This window comes from Macaca thibetana, chromosome 9 (genome assembly GCF_024542745.1).
Source record: "Macaca thibetana thibetana isolate TM-01 chromosome 9, ASM2454274v1, whole genome shotgun sequence".
NCBI classification, from domain to species: Eukaryota; Metazoa; Chordata; class Mammalia; order Primates; family Cercopithecidae; genus Macaca; species Macaca thibetana.
In genome coordinates, this window is record NC_065586.1 from 46718227 (window position 1) to 46739215 (window position 20989).

Below are 20989 nucleotides of genomic sequence, written 5' to 3' on the forward strand. Positions count from 1 at the left end.
GAGCAATATAGAATGATAAAGTAGTTTACATGAAAGTCATACCAAGTTTGCTTTGTTTATTCATCCAAATGTATGTTTTTAAAGGACAAGGCTTTTATCTGAAACAAAATTATAATTTGAAATTCCAAATAATGTGACTAATAGATTATGAATTCATTTCCAAATATAGAAATAATTAAAACACTTGGGGGTATAGAAAAAGTGAGTGCTGTATCTATTCTTTTCTTATATTAATTTTACCCTAGCTGCCAGATTTTAGTTTTTGTCTTTTTTTTTTTCTCTTTTTCTTTTTATGAGAAGGAGTCTTGCTCTGTCGCCCAGGCTGGAGTGCAGTGGCTGGATCTCCGCTCACTACAAACTCCGCCTCCCAGGTTCACGCCATTCTCCTGCCTCAGCCTCCCGAGTAGCTGGGACCACAAGCACCCGCCACCACGCCCGGCTAATTTTTTTGTATTTGTAGTAGAGATGGCGTTTCACCGTGTTAGCCAGGATGGTCTCCATCTCTTGACCTCGTGATCCACCCATCTCAGCCTCCCAAAGTGCTGGGATTACTGGTGTGAGCCATGGCGCCCGGCCCAGCATTTAGTATTTTTAATATCAACTGAGAGATTTAAGGCTATTATAATTTTCCTATTTTGATTTTCCTCTTCTGTTTATAACTCAAAGTAATTTGACAGTATACACTGTGATGTGTCCCCGTGTATCAAACATTTAAAATATGTATTTGGAAGCAAAAAATTATATGTGTGTACATATATATAAATTTATATATATATACATATAAAATTTTTTTTATCATTCTGTCTCCCAGGCTGGAGCTCAGTGGCTCAATCTCTGCTCACTGCAAGCTCCGCCTTCCAGGTTCACACCATTCTCCCAAGTAGCTGGTAGCTGGTACTACAGGCGCACACCGCCACGCCCGGCTAATTTTTTGTATTTTTAGTAGAGACGAGGTTTCACCGTGTTAGCCAGAATGGTCTCCATCTCCTGACCTCGTGATCTGCCTGCCTCGGCCTCCCAAAGTGCTGGGATTACAGGTGTGAGCCACCGCGCCCTGTGCAAAGATCTGTTTTACTAATGCCACAGAGGTAAAATCTGCTATTTCTTGATCAGGAGTAAACAAGTTGACTTCACAGCAGTTGATGTAATTTTCTTCCCCATTCATTCAATGGTATTTTTTGATTGCTATAGAATACTGAATAAGTCCTTTTTCTTTTTTTTTTTTCAGAAATGGTTTCTCTCTGTTGCTAAGGCTGGAGTGCAGTGGCACTATCTCAACTCACTGCAGCCTCTGCCTCCTGGGCTCAAGAAATCCTTCTACCTCAGCCTCCTGAGTAGCTGGGACTACAGGTGAGCACCACCATGTCCACCTATATGATTTTTGTATTTTTTTTTTAGAGACAGGGTTACACTGTGTTGCCTAGGTTGGTCTCAAACTCCTGGGCTCACACCATCCTCCTCCTCAGCATCCCAAAATTCTGGGATTACAGGTGTAAGCCACTGTACCTGACTGAGAAGGCTTTTTATTATAGGTTGTTCTTATTGTTTTATTTATTTGGTTTGCTTGTTGCTTTTCAAGGTAAGGTTGACATATAAGGTGGTATAATGCTCAAAGGTCAAGTTGTAGAGATAGCTAGAATGAAGTTCAAATCCAGAGCCAAGTTACTTAGACTCTCTAAGGACTTGCTTTTCCCCTATAAAATAAAAATAAAGCAGATAGCCACTTCATAGGTTTGTAATAAGAATTAATATGATCATGCTGTCACACAGTTGCAAAGAGATACTGAAACTTGGCTCTGGCAAAAAATATTAGCTATTGCCATTAGGACTGTTCTCCTTAATACCTAACGCATTTGCTGACAATGAGGTTACTCATCATGTCCTTCCAGGAAAAAAATTTAAAAATGTTTAAAACCTAGGAACTACTTTTAAAATTTAATTTTCAGACCTGTCATAACAGCTGAGGAAGAGAAGTGGCAGCTGATTGGGGACAGATGTAGAGATCCTTAATGGTATAAGAGTGTGAGAATGTGAAGCATGATAGGATATATTACTCATGCAGATTGCAAATACATGTCAAAATTATACTTATCATTCATTTAAGTAAAATTCAGCATTGTTTTCTTCAAAGAAGAAATTACACCTTTCACTCTACCTATTTAACTCTGGGGAATTTTACAAATTCAGCATGCCATTGTTTAGTATGAATTCCTTTATGTCAGCTACCCTGCTAACTTTGCCTTTGGCATGATGAACAGAAAGAAAAGAAACAGAATGATTAGTTCTGGAATATGAAAAAGTATCCAAGAAGAGAAGCAGTCTTGAGAAGTAGGCAACAGGATGAAGTCACTAGGGGACAGAAGAGTTAGGAGGGAGTGGGACCAGACAAGCACTGAAATCTGCATGCACACGTAACCGTCTAAAATAGTCATCCAGCACGCAGACTCTAGGTCAAGATAACCAAGATGAATTGCAACTTCTCCACAAGCAACATGACTTTGGGTAAAGTATTTAAGTTTTCTGTGTCTTAGTTTCTTCAACTGATAATTAAAAATGTCATGTCTACTTCATAAAATTGTGATAACTTATTAATACATGTAATGAATAGTGTTTGGCATTTAGCTTAATAATAAGACATTTCGTTAAAATATTAGCTACTTTTGTTAGCTAGCAACTCATAATTTTGCCTAAAGCTGACCCCATATCTAGGGTTAGGTTTGAAAGAAACTCATCACCATCAGAAGTAGCTCTGGAAGTTATAAAGGAAAGCTTAAAGACACAGAAGTATGTGCAACACCTATTTACAAAGAATCCATTGGAAAACCCCCATTGAGCCCAGGTAGATGGCACATGTCCCCTTTGGGTATGTAATTCAGTTCCCTGAGGGTCACTGTACTGTCTTTGTTCCCAAGGCAAACTTTTTAATAATTGTGATCCCACTCAATAGTCATGTTCACTTGCTTTATGGGTACATTTGTGGCATATTTTAAAATGTGAAGTTGAGTACATTTCACTTAACAACCAAAGGCATATAGTGACTTGTTTTAGAGGAAAAATTATTGATTTTTGTAAATAGGTAAATCTTGTTTGTATTTTAGCTCCATCACTTACTAATTTTGTGATACGGGCAATTTATATCCTATCTGAGCCTGTGTTTCCTCTACAATATGTTTATTTATATAGTCAGTTTTCACATTAAATGGGAGAAAAACACATTGTTCAATTCACACCCAGGGAAATTCTGTGTGAAAGACATCATATGATATTTCTTTTAATGCTCCAAACAATGTTGTGAGGTAAGTGTTACCTCTGATTTACATATGAAGAAACATATTCCCAGATTAATGAATTGCCCAGTTTCACACAGGGAATAAATTGCAGCACAGGAGTTCTACATAGATAGACCTGTATGACTTCACAGAGTGAAATGGATGGATAAACAATTCACTTTCCAGGAGAAATCACAGGACAATGGATATCAGAAGAAATGATGGGAACAGGGTAATATTGGATGTTTTGTATATGAAAAACTAATTTGGGCAACAAATAAGTGTATAAAGTCACTGAAGCAAAATATATATTACCAAATCTAAAAGAAAATATGCTATTAGTAGGCCATGGCTACATTATAAAAAACATTTCATTTCACATAAAGTACTAATACTACACTATGACTATGAGTTAATATTAAAACATTGACCACATAGGAAATAGGAGAAACAAGTAACACACTGTGGAAAGCAAAGAAAATGACTGCAAGATGCAGCCATCACCACCATCTCCTGGCCACATAGGGGCCTCCTCAGAAGCTTAGATGAATGAAGGGAAGAGACTGGAGTTATTACAATTAAAGCTCAGAGTAAAAGCCTTCCTGGGCTGAGACTAGATCTCTGAGGGAGAGATATGTTCCAACTGCTGCTGTTACCTCTGAAGAGGCACTTTCTGGGGCTCTGAAAAAATTGGTAAACTGAAACAATTACTGCTCCTACGGCAAGGGGATGTTCTTGGGAGAATATCGGCAAGGACAGCAAATAAACAGGAAAAGGAGATCTATTCTTCCATTCTCTTGCCTTTCTATGTTTCTCTAGTACCTCCCAATAGCAGAACCAACAGGATCCCACTAGAAAGAACTTGGAAAACGTAGCTTGCTGATCCCCATCATGGCATCATAGCAAATTTATTGCAGAGAAATGTGGCTAAAGATCAAGATTGTTAGTAAATAATCTTGTGCTAGTCTAAAGCAGCCGGAACTTGCTTTTGCTGCTCTCGCCTGACTGCAGGCTGGCCACGATCTGGCTCTCAATGGCTTGGACCCAGGCATCCCGCTCCTCATACGTCATGGCTTCAAAGTGCCACGTTTGGCCGGTGAGGGACACAATGATAAAGTTTTCTGCTTGTTTTTCAGCAGTGCCAGACAGGCCATTGTCTTTTAAGTTGTTGGTGCATTTCTTCCTTTGGTGTTTCTTTTTGTTGGCATGAGAAGAGGGGGGTGGGTTGAGCTTGGGGCTGGTGGTGCTGGAGATATTGGGGCTGGAGCATATGGAGTCACCCAGTCCGGTGTCTGAATTGGCTGAGGTACATAGACTGTTCATGTCCTTGGATACGCAATTGCCTTTAGAGCTGGAAATGGGCGCACAGGCCAATGTGGCTAGGGGTGGCCTCTTTCCTGGGACTTCGATGGTAGATGTTCGCAGGTCAATCTCTTTTTTGTGAATATTCTTCATATAATCACCTAAGCTTGAATAATAGGTGAGCATGCCATTGTCACAGAGGGTAACATATTTCTTTTTCCATTTCTTCAGCCATTTCCCACTTAGCTTTAAGAGCATGCCCTGTTTAATGGGGATGGCTCTGCCGCTCCCGATGGTGTCAGCATGGCTCTCCCAGGCTTTGTTCTCTTTGTCTGGGTGACTCCCTTTCTCAGATGTAAACAGCTTGGACCAGTGCTTGGACCGCTTGCAAACGGGCGTGGGTGTGTTGGCAGTGGGAGGAACATTGACCTGAAGGTCCTCCTGGCTGGTGCTGGGAGTCGATGGAATGGAGGAGGAATAGTTACTAAAACTCCCACCTCCATTTCTTGTCTGGGTAATGTGCATGGTGGAAACCTGTGTGGAACAGAAGGAGGAATGGCTTTGAGAATTGGGTAGTGACCTGCAGGGTCCTATAGACAGCTCACAATTACCTTTTAGAAAGATACATTTTCTGGGCCAGGCACAGTGGCTCACACCTGTAATCCCAGCACTTAAGGCGGCCGAGGTGGGTGGATCAGGAGGTCAGGAGTTCAAGACTATCCTGGCCAACATGGTGAAACCCTGTCTTTACTAAAAAAAGAAAAAAAACATTAGCTGGGCACGGTGGCGCATGCCTGTAATCCCAGCTACTCGGGAGGCTGAGGCAGGAGAATTGCTTGAACAGGGACCTGGGAGACAGAGCCTGCAGTGAGCCAAGATTGTGCGACTGCACTCCAGCCTGGGCTACAGAAAGAGACTCCGTCTCAAAAAAAAAAAAAAAAAGATACATTTTCCGTTATTTGGATAGTATATTTACTCATACAAGCTCACTAACTAAACAGAGCTGCAGATAGTTCTTATTCCAGCACATTCTTTTTACAACACTTAAGATGACTAAATACAACATGAAATGGGGAAGATTTAAAAAAAGATGCCTTTGACTTCAGCATGAAACAGATACAAGTGTATGATGAAAATACAATCTCAATAAAAGCGCCACTTACCGTAAATGAGTATAACTGTTCATCAAATATGCTCAAAGATCCATCTGCATGTCTATAAAATAAGAATGTGCATTACTTCAAAAACTGTTAGTATATTAGTATCACATATGTTTAGTAAAATACGGCCTCCTGTGTGCTTTGCTGTTTACTTTACCGAAGCAGTTTTTACAAATTTTTCTCCTGGATCGTGACTTGCAGAGGGTTTCCTGACTTCTTCTTTCTGAGGACGTCATGTCCTGTTCTGTGAAGTCTTTTCTATGTAACCGGTCAGAAATGCCCGTAAGTACTGACTCTCCCTAACAGGCAATGGCAACAAACCAAATATATTTTCACTCTTCTAACCACACACTGAAACACAAGAATGTTTTACAAAGCAGTAGTGATGAACTTTAATAAATGTAAACGTGATTCAGATTTCCGAGCTTCCTTTCTCTTTAGTTCTGTGTAGTATACTCTCATGATGTATTTGTGTATTTTCTGTTGTTTGAATTAAAAACTCATCTGCCTTCTTAAGAGGCCAGTCTTTGATGAACTTTAAACTTTGTAAGCCTAATGCATTGTGCCTACGTGATAAACCAGTGGTTCCCCAAATGTGCTCTGTGGACCTCTCGGGATCCCCAAGACCGATTTCCAGAAGGGCTAAGAGGTCAACACTGTTTGTTTGTTTGTTTGAGACCGAGTTTCACTCTTGTTGCCCAGGCTGGAGTGCAATGGCGCAATCTCGGCTTATGGCAACCTCCGCCTCCCAGGTTCAAGTGATTCTCCTACCTCATCCTCCTGAGTAGCTGGGATCATAGGCACCTGCCCCCACGCCTGGCTAATTTTTGTATTTTCAGTAGAGACGTGGTTTCACCATGTTGGCCAGGCTGGTCTTGAACTCCTGACCTCAGGTGATCTGCTCACCTTAGCCTCCCAAAGTGCTGGGATTGCAGGCCTGAGCCATTGTGCCTGGCCAACACTGTACTGAATCATACCTGAGAAAGCTGAATAAAAAATTTAAAAATTTGTAAAAGGAATACAAAGTCATTGCCTGCTTTTTCGTTGACACTTGCCATGATTGTATAAAAGCAAAAGTGGGTAAAACTGTTGGTTTCTCAGCATAAATCAAGGCAGTGGTACCAATTACATTAGTAGTCATTCTATTCTTTGCTGTCCCCTACCATTAAAAAAGACAGCCTGAATTACTTAAGAATGTCTTTAATGAAGCAGTAAAAATTAATGTTGCTATTAAACTTTGGCATGTCTCTTTAATATTCTGAATAAGCGGAAAGTTAATAAGAAGCATTTCTGCTGACTGCAGTACAGTTTTTTGTTTTTGTTTTAAAAAGAATTAGTGAGTTAATTGTGAACTGAACAATCACTTTTTTCACAGAACATCGTTTTTATTTAAAAGTACAACTGGGTCAGCGCAGTAGCTCATGCCTGTAAAATCCCAGCACTTTGGGAGGTGAACGCAGGCAGATGGCTTGAGCTCCTGCAGGAGTTTGAGACCAGCCTAGGCAAGGTAACAAAACCCTCTCACTACCAAAAATGCAAAAAAGAATTAGCCTGGTGTGGTGCCACCCATCTGTGGTCCCAGCTACAGGGGAGTCTGATGTGAGAGGATTGCTTGAGCTGAGATGATGCCAATGCACTCCAGCCAAGTGACAGAGTGAGACTCGGTCTAAAAAAAAAGTACACCTTTCATTCTCAAAAATAAATGAAGTGAGAGGTTGTCACTTCAAGGAAAATAAGTATTTGTTCCCAGTGATAAAATTTAACCTTTCCTGAGGACTCTGAAAAACTTATTCCTTCTGCCAGGCATGTTGGCTCATATCTGTAATCCCAGCACTTTGGGAGTCTGAGATGGGCAGATCAAAAGTTCAGGAGATCGAGACCATCCTGGCTAACACAGTGAAACCCCATCTTTACTAAAAATACAAAAAATTAGCTGGGCATGGTGACATATCCCTGTAGTCCCAGCTACTCTGGAGGCTGAGGCAGGAGAACCGCTTGAATCAGGGAGACGGAGGGTGCAGTGAGCCAAGACCGCACCACTGCACTCCAGCCTGGGTGACAGAGCAAGACTCCATCTCAGAAAAAGAAAAAAGAAGAAGTGGGGGGCGCCCAAGATGGCCCAATAGGAACAACTCCAGCTTCCAGCTCCCGGCGTGAGTGACACAGAAGGTGGGTGATTTCTGCATTTTCAACTGAGGTACTGGGTTCATCTCACTGGGGCATGTCGGACAGCTGATGCTGGTCTGCAGATGCAGCCCAGCCAGCAAGAGCTGAAGCAGGGTGAGGCATCGCCTCACCTGGGAAGTGCAAGGCGGAAGGGAATTCCTTTTCCTAGCCAAGGGAAACTGAGACACACAACACCTGGAAAACTGGGTAACTCCTACCCTAATACTGCGCTTTACCAAGGGTCTTAGCAAACGGCACACCAGGAGATTATATCCCACACCTGGCCTGGAGGGTCGCATGCCCACGGAGCCTCCCTCATTGCTAGCACAGCAGTCTAAGATCTAACTGCAAGGTGGCAGCGAGGCTGGGGGAGGGGCACCCACCATTGCTGAGGCTTAAGTAGGTAAACAAAGCCTCCTGGAAGCTTGAATTGGTTGGAGACCACCGTAGCTCAAGGAGGCCTGCCTGCCTCTGTGGACTCCACCTCTGGGGACAGGGAATAGCTAAACAAAAGGAGTAGAAACCTCTGCAGATGTAAATGTCCCTGTCTGACAGCTTTGAAGAGAGCAGTGGTTCTCCCAGCACACTGAGATCTGAGAATGGACAGACTGCCTGCTCAAGTGGGTCCCTGACCCCTGACTAGCCTAACTGGAGACATCGCCCACTAAAGTGCAGACCAACATGTCACACCTCACACAGCTGGGTACACCTCTGAGACAAAGCTTCCAGAGCAAGAATCAGACAGCAACACTCGCTATTCAGCAATATTCTATCTTCTGCAACCTCCGCTGCTGATACTCAGGCAAACAGGGTCTGGAGTGGACCTCAAGCAAACTTCAACAGACCTGCAGCTGAGGGTCCTTACTGTTAGAAGGAAAACTAACAAACAGAAAGGACGCCCACACCAAAACCCCCAGGTACGTCACCATCATCAAAGACCAAAGGCAGATAAAACCACAAAGATGGGGAAAAAGCAGTGCAGAAGAGCTGGAAATTCAAAAAAATCAGAGTGCATCTCCCCCTCCAAAGGAAGGCAGCTCATCATCAGCAATGGAACAAAAATGGATGGAGAATGACTTTGACAAGCTGAGAGAAGAAGGCTTCAGTTGATCAAACTTCTCAGAGCTAAAGGAGGAACTACGTACCCAGCGCAAAGAAACTAAAAACCTTGAAAAAAGAATGGAAGAATGGATAACTAGAATAATCAATGCAGAGAAGACCATAAACGAACTGATAGAGATGAAAACCATGACACGAGAACTACGTGACAAATGCACAAGCTTCAGTAACTGACTCAATCAATTGGAAGAAAGAGTATCAGTGATTGAAGATCAAATGAATGAAATGAAGGAAGAAGAGAAGTGTAGAGAAAAACGAATAAAAAGAAATAAAGCCTCCAAGAAATGTGGGATTATGTGAAAAGACCAAATCTACATCTGATTGCTGTGCCTGAAACTGACGGCAAAATGGAACCAAGTTGGAAAACACTCTGCAGGATATCATCCAGGAGAACTTCCCCAACCTAGTAAGGCAGGTCAACATTCAAATTCAGGAACTACAGAGAATGCCACAAAGATATTCCTCAAGAAGAGCAACTCCAAGACACTTAATTGTCAGATTCACAAAAATTGAAATGAAGAAAAAATGTTAAGGGCAGCCAGAGAGAAAGGTCAGGTTACCCACAAAGGGAAGCACATCAGACTAACAGCAGATCTCTCGGCAGAAACTCTCCAAGCCAGAAGAGAGTGGGGGCCAATATTCAACATTCTTAAAGAAAAGAATTTTCAACCCAGAATTTCATATCCAGCCAAACTAAGTTTCATCAGTGAAGGAGAAATAAAATCCTTTACAGACAAGCAAATGCTTAGGTATTTTCTCACCACCAGGCCTGCCCTACCGGAGATCCTGAAGGAAGCACTAAACATAGAAAGGAACAACTGATACCAGCCATTGCAAAAACATGCCAAAATGTAAAGACCATTGATGCTAGGAAGAAACTGAATCAACTAACGAGCAAAATAACCAGCTAATATCATAATGACAGGATCAAGTTCACATATAACAATATTAACCTTAAATGTAAATGGACTAAATTGTCCAATTAAAAGACTCAGACTGGAAAATTGGATAAAGAGTCAAGAACCATCAGTTTGCTGAATTCAGGAGACCCGTCTCACATGCAGAGATACACATAGGCTCAAAATAAAGGGATGGAGGAAGGTCTACTAAGCAAATGGAAAACATAAAAAAGCAGGGGTTGCAATCCTAGTCTCTGATAAAACAGACTTTAAACCATCAAAGATCAAAAGAGACAAGGCCATTACATAATGGTAAAGGGATCAATTCATCAGGAAGAACTAACTATCCTAAATATATATGCACCCAATACAGGAGCACCCAGATTCATAAAGCAAGTCCTTAGAGAATTACAAAGAGACTTAGACTCCCATACAATAATAATGGGAGACTTTAACACCCCAGTGTCAAAATTAGACAGATCAATGAGACAGAAAGTTAACAAAGATACCCAGGAATTGAACTCAATTCTGCACCAAGCAGACCTAATAGACATCTACAGAACTCTCCACCCCAAATCAACAGAATATACATTCTTCTCAGCACCACATCACACTTATTCCAAAATTGACCACATAGTTGGAAGTAAAGCACTCCTCAGAAAATGTAAAAGAACAGAAATTATAACAAACTGTCTGTCAGACCACAGTGCAATCAAACTAGAACTCACGACTAAGAAACTCACTCAAAACCGCTCAACTACATGGAAACTGAACAACCTGCTCCTGAATGACTACTGGGCACATAACGAAATGAAGGCAGAAATAAATATGTTCTTTGAAACCAATGAGAACAAAGATATAACATACCAGAATCTCTGGGACACATTTAAAGCAGTGCGTAGAGGGAACTTTATAGCACTGAATGCCCACAAGAGAAAGCAGGAAAGATCTAAAATTGACACCCTAACATCACAATTAAAAGAACTAGAGAAGGAAGAGCAAACACATTCAAAAGCTAGCAGAAGGCAAGAAATAACTAAGATCAGAGCAGAACTGAAGGAGATAGAGACACAAAAAACCCTCCAAAAAATCAATGAATCCAGGAGCTGGTTTTTTGAAGAGATCAACAAAAGTGATAGACTGCTAGCAAGACTAATAAAGAAGAAAAGAGAGAAGAATCAAATAGACGCAATAAAAAATGATAAAGGGGATATCACCACCGACCCCACAGAAATACAAACTACCATCAGAGAATACTATAAACACCTCTACGCAAATGAACTAGAAAACCTAGAAGAAATGGATAATTTCCTGGACACTTACACTCTCCCAAGACTAAATCAGGAAGAAGTTGAATCCCTGAATAGACCAATAGCAGGTTCTGAAATTGAGGCAATAATTAATAGCCTACCAACCAAAAAAAGTCCAGGACCAGATGGATTCACAGCCGAATTCTACCAGAGGTACAAGGAGGAGTTGGTACCATTCCTTCTGAAAACTATTCCAATCAAGAGAAAAAGAGGGAATCCTCCCTAACTCATTTTATGAGGCCAACATCATCCTGATACCAAAGCCTGGCAGAGACACAACAAAAAAAGAGAATTTTAGACCAATATCCCTGATGAACATCGATGTAAAAATCCTCAATAAAATACTGGGAAACCGAATCCAGTAGCACATCAAAAAGCTTACCCACCATGATCAAGTGGGCTTCATCCCTGGGATACAAGGCTGGTTCAACATATGGCAATTAATAAACATAATCCAGCATATAAACAGAACCAAAGAAAAAAACACATGATTATCTCAATAGATGCAGAAAAGGCCTTTGACAAAATTCAAAAGCCCTTCATGCTAAAAACTCTCAATAAATTCGGTATTGATGGAACGTATCTCAAAATAATAAGAGCTATTTATGATAAACCCACAGCCAATATCATACTGAATGGGCAAAAACTGGAAGCATTCCCTTTGAAACTGGCACAAGACAGGGATGCCCTCTCTCACCACTCCTATTCAACATAGTGTTGGAAGTTCTGGCTAGGGCAATAAGGCAAGAGAAATAAAGGATATTCAGTTAGGAAAAGAAGTCATATTGTCCCTCTTCGCAGATGACATGATTGTATATTTAGAAAACTCCATCATCTCAGCCCAAAATCTCCTTAAGCTGATAAACACCTTCAGTAAAGTCTCAGGATAAAAAATCAATGTGCAAAAATCACAAGCATTCTTATACACCAATAATAGAGAGTCAAATCATGAACTCCCATTCACAATAGCTTCAAAGAGAATAAAATACCTAGGAACCCAATTTACAAGGGATGTAAAGGACCTCTTCAAGGAGAACTACAAACCACTGCTCAGTGAAATAAAAGAGGACACAAACAAATGGAAGAACACACCTTGTTCATGGATAGGAAGAATCAATATCGTGAAAATGGCCATACTGTCCAAGGTAATTTATAGATTCAATGCCATCCCCATCCCCAGAATTGGAAAAAACTGCTTTAAAGGTCGTATGGAACCAAAGAAGACCCTGCATTGCCAAGACAATCCTAAGCCAAAACAACAAACCTGGAGGCATCACGCAACCTGACTTCAAACTATACTACAAGGCTACAGTAACCAAAACAGCATGGTACTAGTACCAAAACAGAGATATAGACCAATGGAACAGAACAGAGCCCTCAGAAATAATACCACACATCTACAGCCATCTGATCTTTGACAAATCTGACAAAAAAACAAGAAATGGGGAAAGGATTCCCTATTTAATAAATGGTGCTGGGAAAATTGGCTAACCATAAGTAGAAAGCTGAAACTAGATCCTTTCCTTACTCCTTATACGAAAATTAATTCAAGATGGATTAGAGACTTAAATGTTAGACCTAAAACCATAAAAACCCTAAAAGAAAACCTAGGTAATACCATTCAGGACATAGGCATGGGCGAGGACTTCATTTCTAAACACCAAAAGCAACGGCAACAAAAGCCAAAATTGACAAAGGGGATCTAATTAAACTAAAGAGCATCTGCACAGCAAAATAAACTATCATCAGAGTGAACAGGCAACCTACAGAATGGGAGAAAATTTTTGCAATCTACTCATCTGACAAAGGGCTAATATTCAGAACCTACAAAGAACTCAAACAAATTTACAAGAAAAAAACAACCCCATCAAAAAGTGGGCAAAGGATATGAACAGACACTTCTCAAAAGGACATTCATACAGCCAACAGACACATGAAAAAATGCTCGTTATCACTGGCCATCAGAGAAATGCAAATCAAAACCACAATGAGATACCATCTCACACCAGTTAGAATGGCGATCATTAAAAAGTCAGGAAACAACAAGTGCTGGAGAGCATGTGGAGAAATAGGAACACTTTTACACTGTTGGTGGGATTGTAAACTGGTTCAACCATTGTGGAAAACAGTATGGCGATTCCTCAAGGATCTAGAACTACAAATACCATATGACCCAGCCATCCCATTACTGGGTATATACCCAAAGGATTATAAATCATGCTGCTATAAAGACACATGCACACGTATGTTTATTGCGGCACCATTCACAATAGCAAAGACTTGGAATCAACCCAAATGTCCATCAGTGACAGATTGGATTTGGAAAATGTGGCACATATACACCATGGAATACTATGCAGCCATAAAAAAGGATGAGTTTGTGTCCTTTGTAGGGACATGGATGCAGCTGGAAACCATCATTCTCAGCAAACTATGGCAAGAACAGCAAACCAAACACTGCATGTTCTCACTCATAGGTGGGAATTGAACAATGAGATCACTTGGACACAGGAAGGGGAACATCACACACTGGGGCCTATTGTAGGGTGGGGGGAGGGGGAGGGATAGCATTAGAAGATATACCTAATGTAAATGATGAGTTAATGTGTGCAGCACACCAACATGGCACATGTATACATATGTAACAAACCTGCACATTGTGCACATGTACCCTAGAACTTAAAGTATAATTAAAAAAAAAAAAATGAAAAAGAAAAGAAAAACTTGTTCCTTCTACTGTAGGCTTGACAGCTTTTCAATTCTTAAAAGCATTTTTAAAGATTGGTGGTTAAATTAAAAGTGATTTTTGACACAATAAAACATAAACCAATATATTCCAAGTAACTAATGCATAATATTATAAATGCAAGTATGGGGCAAAAGATCCATTTACTGTGCAAGAAAGATCAATGAGTACTGATGGAATAAATTTATTAATATGGAAAATGCCACCATAACTAATTTAAGAAACTAGCACTTGTGAAGTTTTGATTTAGTATTAAAGAATACCCCCAACTGTCTGCAAAACTTTAAAAATACACCTTTTATCAGCTACACAGTTGCATGAGGTTAGGTCACTTTATTGCTTCTTTTTTTCTTTTTTTGAGACGGAGTCTCCCTCTGTCGCCCAGGCTGGGGTGCAATGGCGAGATCTCGGCTCACTGCAACCTCTGCCTCCTGTGTTCATGCGATTCTCCTACCTCAGCCACCCAAGTAGCTGGGACTACAGGCATGCACCACCGCGCCCAGCTATTTTTTGTACTTTCAGTGGAGGCAGGTTTCACCATGTTGATCGGACTGGTCTCAAACTCCTGACCTCAAGTGATCTGCCCACCTCAGCCTCCCAAAGTGCTGGGATTACAGGTGTGAACCACCGCACCCAGCAGTCTTACTGCTTTTTTTTTTTTTCTTGAGATGGAGTCTTGCTCTGTCACCCAAGCTGGAGTGCAGTGGCGTGATCTTGGCTCACTGCACCCTCCGTCTCCCTGATTCAAGTGGTTCTCCTGCCTCAGCCTCCAGAGTAGCTGGGACTACAGGCACGTGCCACCATGCCCAGCTAAGTTTTTGTATTTTTAGTAGAAACAGGTTTCACAGTGTTAGCCGGGATGGTCTCGATTTCCTGACCTTGCGATCCGCCCGCGTTGGCCTCCCAAAGTGCTGGGATTACAGGCCTGAGCCACCCCGCCCGGTCTCTTATTGCTTCTTTAGAGCAAATTGCAAAGAAAGATCTAGAGAATCCAGTTGTCTCCTATGAAGGTCAACATGAGACTTTAAATAATATAAATACATGACACACTTTTTACTCCACTTTTTGTTGTAGAAAAGTTACTTTTTCGATGAAAAATTTCTGATAACAATATTGTTCTCTAGGAATATTTTCTGTTGTCACAACCTGGGCCATGGGTTACTACTGACATCTAGTTGGTAGAGGCCATGAATGCTGCCAAACTCTCTGCAATGCACAGGACAGTCCTCACAACAAAGCGTTATCTAGCTCATAATATCAACAGTGGTAAGGCTGTGAAATCTAAACTAAAAATAGATTTTGAAAAAAAAAACTCTGTTATATTTCTACCACAATAAATATCAATATAATCAATATAAACACTCTCGGAGATTCTCAATCATTTAAGAATTAAAAGAGTCTTAAGGAACAAAGAAAACACAAATAATTTGCTTCAATATTTTAGCAGGCACAATACAGCTTATGATGTCTAGAGCTGTGACCTAACACTGAGCTTGATATCTTGCAAAGTAATTAGCTGGAATAACAAGACAGGTTTCGAAAAGGCTCACCTTTGCGTGATATCATGATGTATCTCCAAGGTCACTCTGTGGAAGGAAAAACAATTCATAACAATAGATGTTATCATTTGTTAGGCCTGAAGACACTTTTTAAAACGGGGGCAGAGGAAACTCTCCTAGCGGCCCTGAAATTCAAATTTTCTAGTTCAGAACAGCACCATAAGGGCACTTTGTTTCATTTCTTGGTTTTTTGCAAAAATATGAGAACAAAAATGTGAGGCAATATGCTGTTAGAAGACACGTTTCTGTTGACGATTATAATATATAAATAATAAATAACAGATTTCCCTGTTATATGCTCTTCTACCTGCAAAGCCTGTCGTCCCATGCGATTTATTTTATGTAGTTATTTATTTTTGACTTAGAGTCTCGCTCTGTTGCTCAGATTGGAGTGCAGTGGTGCGATCTTGGCTCACCACAACCTCCACCTCCCAGGTTCAAGTGATTCTCATGCCTCAGCCTCCCAAGTAGCTGGGATTACACATTTGTACCACTATGCCTAGGTAATTTTTTTTTTGAAATAGAGTTTTGCTCTTGTTGCCCAGGCTGGAGTGCAATGGTGCTGATCTGGGCTCACCACAACCTCTTCCTCTCAGGTTCAAGCAATTCTCCTGCCTCAGCCTCCTGAGTATTTGGGATTACAGCAATGCGCAACCGCACCCAGCTAATTTTGTAGAATGAGGCTCAAAACAACTGAGGGAAGGAAAAATCTCAATTTTAGTTAATAGGTCTACACAATATTAGCACTTGTGAAAAAGCCTATAACATTAGCATGTAAGATGGATATGTCTACAGTGCTTCAAGTAGTTTTTATCTCTGAAATAATTTCACAATCACAGAATTTAAAGTTACATGCTGGAAAGGACCAATGACCTTACATGACATTTAATTCAACACTCATTTTACAGATCAGGGAAACAAACCTTAAAAACTGACTTGCCCAAGGTCCCACCAAATAGGAGCAGTTTCTCGTCCTAAACTCAAATGAAGCCGTGGCTCTCAAACTTTGCTGCACATTAAAATCACCTGAGAAGCTTTAATAATGGCCTCATCTTCAACATGAGACATTTTAATTTAATTACTATTGGATATGACTTTGGTCATCAAGGTCGTTGGTAAAAGTTTCCCAGGTGATTTCAATGTGCAGCAAAGTTTGGAATGATAGAGCTGGGGTGAAAATCAGAATCTTCTGGGATGCCTTTCTCCACATAAAGATGCCTCACATCCATCCCATTTTCCTAAAAGGCTTCTCAGTGCCTAGAGATAGAGGGAAAGTGGAGATGGGAAGATACATGTGTTTGCAGACATGTATTTTGAAAAAAAAAAAACCTTGCATAAGTGATCTCAGTGAGTTCCACCTATCCCACTGACAACACTGCACTACTGACTCATGATAAACATTTTTCAAAATCTTTTCTTGAAGCCAATTTGCCCTATTAATTTGCTCAATAAAACTTTATTTAACCAATAGTGAATATACCAAATGATTATTTCTCAAACTTGCTGACGGCAAATTAAAACTGACTTTACTTTCAAAAGTAGACTTCTACAAAGTAGAATAATGAGAAAAAAAGCATGAAATTTGTTTGAGCAAGATTAATCTTCAAAGCTACTTTTGAATTGTATGCTAACACATCAAAATCTTTTGAACTCAAAAGAAGCCAGGGACTCTAGGTAAAGCAGTTTTTGTGTATGTGTGTTCAAAGATTTAAGAGACTCAGCTGACTACAGACATTTAGTGATTACTCAATAGGTCCCAAAGCTCAGGACTTGAGACAGAGTTTGAGTCCAGTTTTTGCTGAAACACAATTTCATCACAACTATTGTTAAAAGGGAGGGAGGAAAGTGACATTATTATGAGTGTAAACTTGCCATTTTTAATGGCAGTAAAAGTTACTGCCAATTGAATTCGCTAAAAAGGCTAGTGCATTTGAAACAAAATTGTTTATAAGCTAGTTATGTTTACAGAATGAATAGTAAAATTAAAGACATTAATATTCTAAATGAGCACTTTCCAAACTGTGTTCTAATAAATTAGCACTTTCCAAACTGTGTTCTAAAAATCAACACTCCTATCCCAAGGAGATGATAATAATGTACACTGGACAGCCCCTATGTAGCTGGTGCTGGTGTTGGTTGTTCCTTTTAAAATAAGCTTCATCTCAGGGTGATCTCAAAGCGCATCTTTGTGGCCCACGAGGTGCTCATGCACAATGGGAGAAATTCAAATGCAGATACACTGTGGTGCCAGAAGAGGAAAAGCTGTTCCTTCTTCCCAGGCTAATGTCCAAAGTAGTGCACACTGATTTAGGCCTATAATGCATTGAAACACTAAGTTTTCACAAAAAACATTCAATAAAGGGAACCTATCCTTCTCACTGTGCTCAACATTGTCTAAAGGCAAACAGGCATCAAAAAGATACACTGTTTCTGGGATTGCTTCTCTGCTAACTGATTTTTTCCTTCCACCAGGAAGTCTAAAATTAAAAGATAAATTGATACTTAATATTTAGAATCTGGATATCAATAATATATAGTTGATTCTAATTTCTTAAACTGATTATGGAAGAGGACAACCAAATGGCTGAAATAATTTTAGAATAAAGGAATCCATCCCTTGGCAGTATAGTTGTACTCACGATATTACTGTCATTGTAAGATAAGGCTGGCTGGCTGTGCTGTCAAGGAAGATTGTCAAACATGAGCTGTATTGTTGACTGAAACGCATAGTAGATACCTGAAGAGGCAGGGGAAATATAAGTTAAACTTATCAAAGTTTTCTTTGTTAAAATATGAAATGACAAAGCACTAAGATATTTCTTACACTCCATGAACTGCCTGAGTGCGGTATCATGTGCACTCTATAGAAAACCCATTGGAGGCTCTTAACTTCCAGAGACGATGTTTAAGATACGGGTTATAAAATGCTGCCCTTAATATGGTACCTGTCATCAAACCTAACAAGGATTTTATGAATTCCCTTTAAAAATCATGAGAAAAGTTTAAAATAAGATTTCATTGTTTTTTTCTACAGCAATATAAAGCAGCTGAGAATTTCTATTTCTATGATTTATTTACTACGATAAAATGTAATGCATTAAATAATACTGGTACAAGAGCATTTTATTGCAGTGAATACAAGACTAATGCATTTACTAAATTACTCATCCTAAATGTATTATTTCAGGCGATATTGTGACAAAACAAGTGTTTCAGATTCAGAGGCTCTGTGTGCCAGGGCTGCTAGGCCACCAACAAGTGAGGAAGCCATAGGTTTCTCTAGTCCTATTTTCTTATGTGGAAGATAAAAAGAGTATCACTTAAATATTCTCTCACACCCTGAAAACAGATGACAACTTAAAAAATTTAACTTTCACTTCATGTTTAAATAAGACTGCCATGACATGACTCAAATGAGACTCTCAGAGAATATTTTCCATTCATTTCAAAACTTGATCCATTTCATTCTATAAATCATCTGACCTGCACCTAGTCATTTTCCTGCTCTAGCCCTGCTCTCTGCCTAGAATACTGCTGTTCTCTTTCCTTGTTTCAGCAAGCTCGACTCCATCTACCCTCTTGGATCTCTTTGTTGGCAGCCACACCCAAAAAATTTTTTTGTACACTAATTAGTAGCATTCACCACTGCTAACAAGATACAAATTCTTGCAGAGTGTTCCCCTCATGAGAAAGTATGCCTCTCCATAACAGTAAGGGAGGGCCCCTACTCTTCCTATCTCCAGCTGCTGAGCATAGAATTTTGAGTAAATCCAAAACTTTGACAAGTGTTTGACAATTTGGTTATCATTTGGAAGATAAATCTTACTACATTCAATTACAGCAAAAACATTACTAACAGTTTACTATTTATAGGTATTATTTAAGGTAGTCACAAAATAGAAACAAATAATCTAACGTCAGTCAGCATAAATTAGAGCATGAAATTTTACGCTCTTTAACAATAAATGGAAGGGGTTACTTAGTAGTTTTAAGGTTTAATGCCAAAAACTAGAAAATAATAGTACCTAGTAACTTAGTAAGTAAAAAAAAAAAAGCCTTACCATCAAAGGTCCAGTACCTGTTGGACACCGAAGCCCACCCACTGATTTCTTCCACTGTACCTGCTGCCTCTCATTTTAACCCATTAAAAATACTAATGTTGTTTTCCTTGTAGAGGTCTTTCACCTCCGTGGTTAGGTCTATTCCTAAGTATTTTATTTTATTTTATTTTGCAGGTATCATAAAGGGGTTGAGTTCTTGGTTTGATTATAAGCTTGGTCGCTGTTGGGGTATAACAGAGTTACTGATTTGTGTACATTAATTTTGTCTCCTGAAACTTTCCTGAATTCATTTAACAGTTCCAGAAGCTTTTGGGAAGAGTCTTTAGGGTTTCCTAGGTATATGATCATATATCATCAGCAAACAGCAACAGTCTGACTTCCTCTTTACCGATCTGGATGCCTTTTATTGCTTTGTCTTGTGTGATTGCTCTGACTAGGCCTTCCAGTACTATGTTGAATAGAAGTGATGAGAGTGACTGCTGCAAACCTTAGTTACATCCTAGGAAAAAGAATACTTCCTAAAATAAAACTAAGGTATCATCCTTACCCTTCTCTTTGTCTCACCCAGAAATATGATGGGGGGAATTACCTGCCCTAACCCCTTCCTCAAGAAATATATTACTGTACTCTGGAATTTAGACAAAACCTTAAATCTCCAGGCTTTTTAAAGCACAAAATATAAATAAAAGCTGGGAAAGTAAACCAAAATTCTTCAGATTGTTCCTCATGAATATCCCCCTTCCTCTGCAATTCCCCAGAGTGGTAACAGATGGGTAGAGGCAGCTCAGGTGAATTACCCAGCTTGCCCCTCAACTCATTCCTCCTCCTCCTCTCAAAGGCTGAAGGCAGGGCCTTTCCAGTCCTCATGACCTGCCCTTCACCTAGTCCCTCCTGACCTAGGGATGGAGGCTTTGAGTCCCACAGTGTGGTGATACAGAGCACTAGTTGTCACTGTCTGGCTTTATTTAAAGGAAATGCAGTAGGCTTCCTCTGTAGAGCTCTGAAAAGGTTGACTGTACAGAGGTCTTTTATGTTTTTACTTGGTGAAGTATTTCTCACATCTTTTGTTATCAGAGTACCATTCCAATCTCTTGCAGTTGTGTGGAAAACTGTTTTGTAATGAAAGATCTTCACTGGGGGATTGAGCAGCATTTAGTAACGTCTATGTTTGTAAAAATACAATAAAACAAAAAAATAAGTGGTGAGAGTGTGCATCCTTGTCTTGTTCCAGTTCTCAAGGGGAATGCTTTCAAATTTTCCCCATTCAGTATTATGTTGGCTGTGGGTTTGTCATAGATGGCTATTACATTGAGATATGACCCTTGTATGCCGATCTTGCTGAGGGTTTTAATCATAGAAGGATGCTGCATTCTGTCAAATGTTTTTTCTATGTCTGTT

General features: G+C 40.0%; 1 pseudogene across 1 annotated transcript in view; it reads right to left on the reverse strand.

Annotated features, from left to right (window-relative positions):
* The window catches only part of LOC126962243 (arf-GAP with GTPase, ANK repeat and PH domain-containing protein 5-like), a 64176-nt pseudogene that overhangs the window by 22458 nt on the left and 20729 nt on the right, over positions 1-20989 (reverse strand). The window contains exons 7-10 of the transcript XR_007728637.1: positions 18170-18267; positions 15522-15557; positions 5735-5786; positions 4246-5105 (exon numbers count right to left, since the gene is read on the reverse strand). The product of XR_007728637.1 is annotated as an arf-GAP with GTPase, ANK repeat and PH domain-containing protein 5-like (transcript). The remainder of the gene's footprint in view (positions 1-4245; positions 5106-5734; positions 5787-15521; positions 15558-18169; positions 18268-20989) is intronic.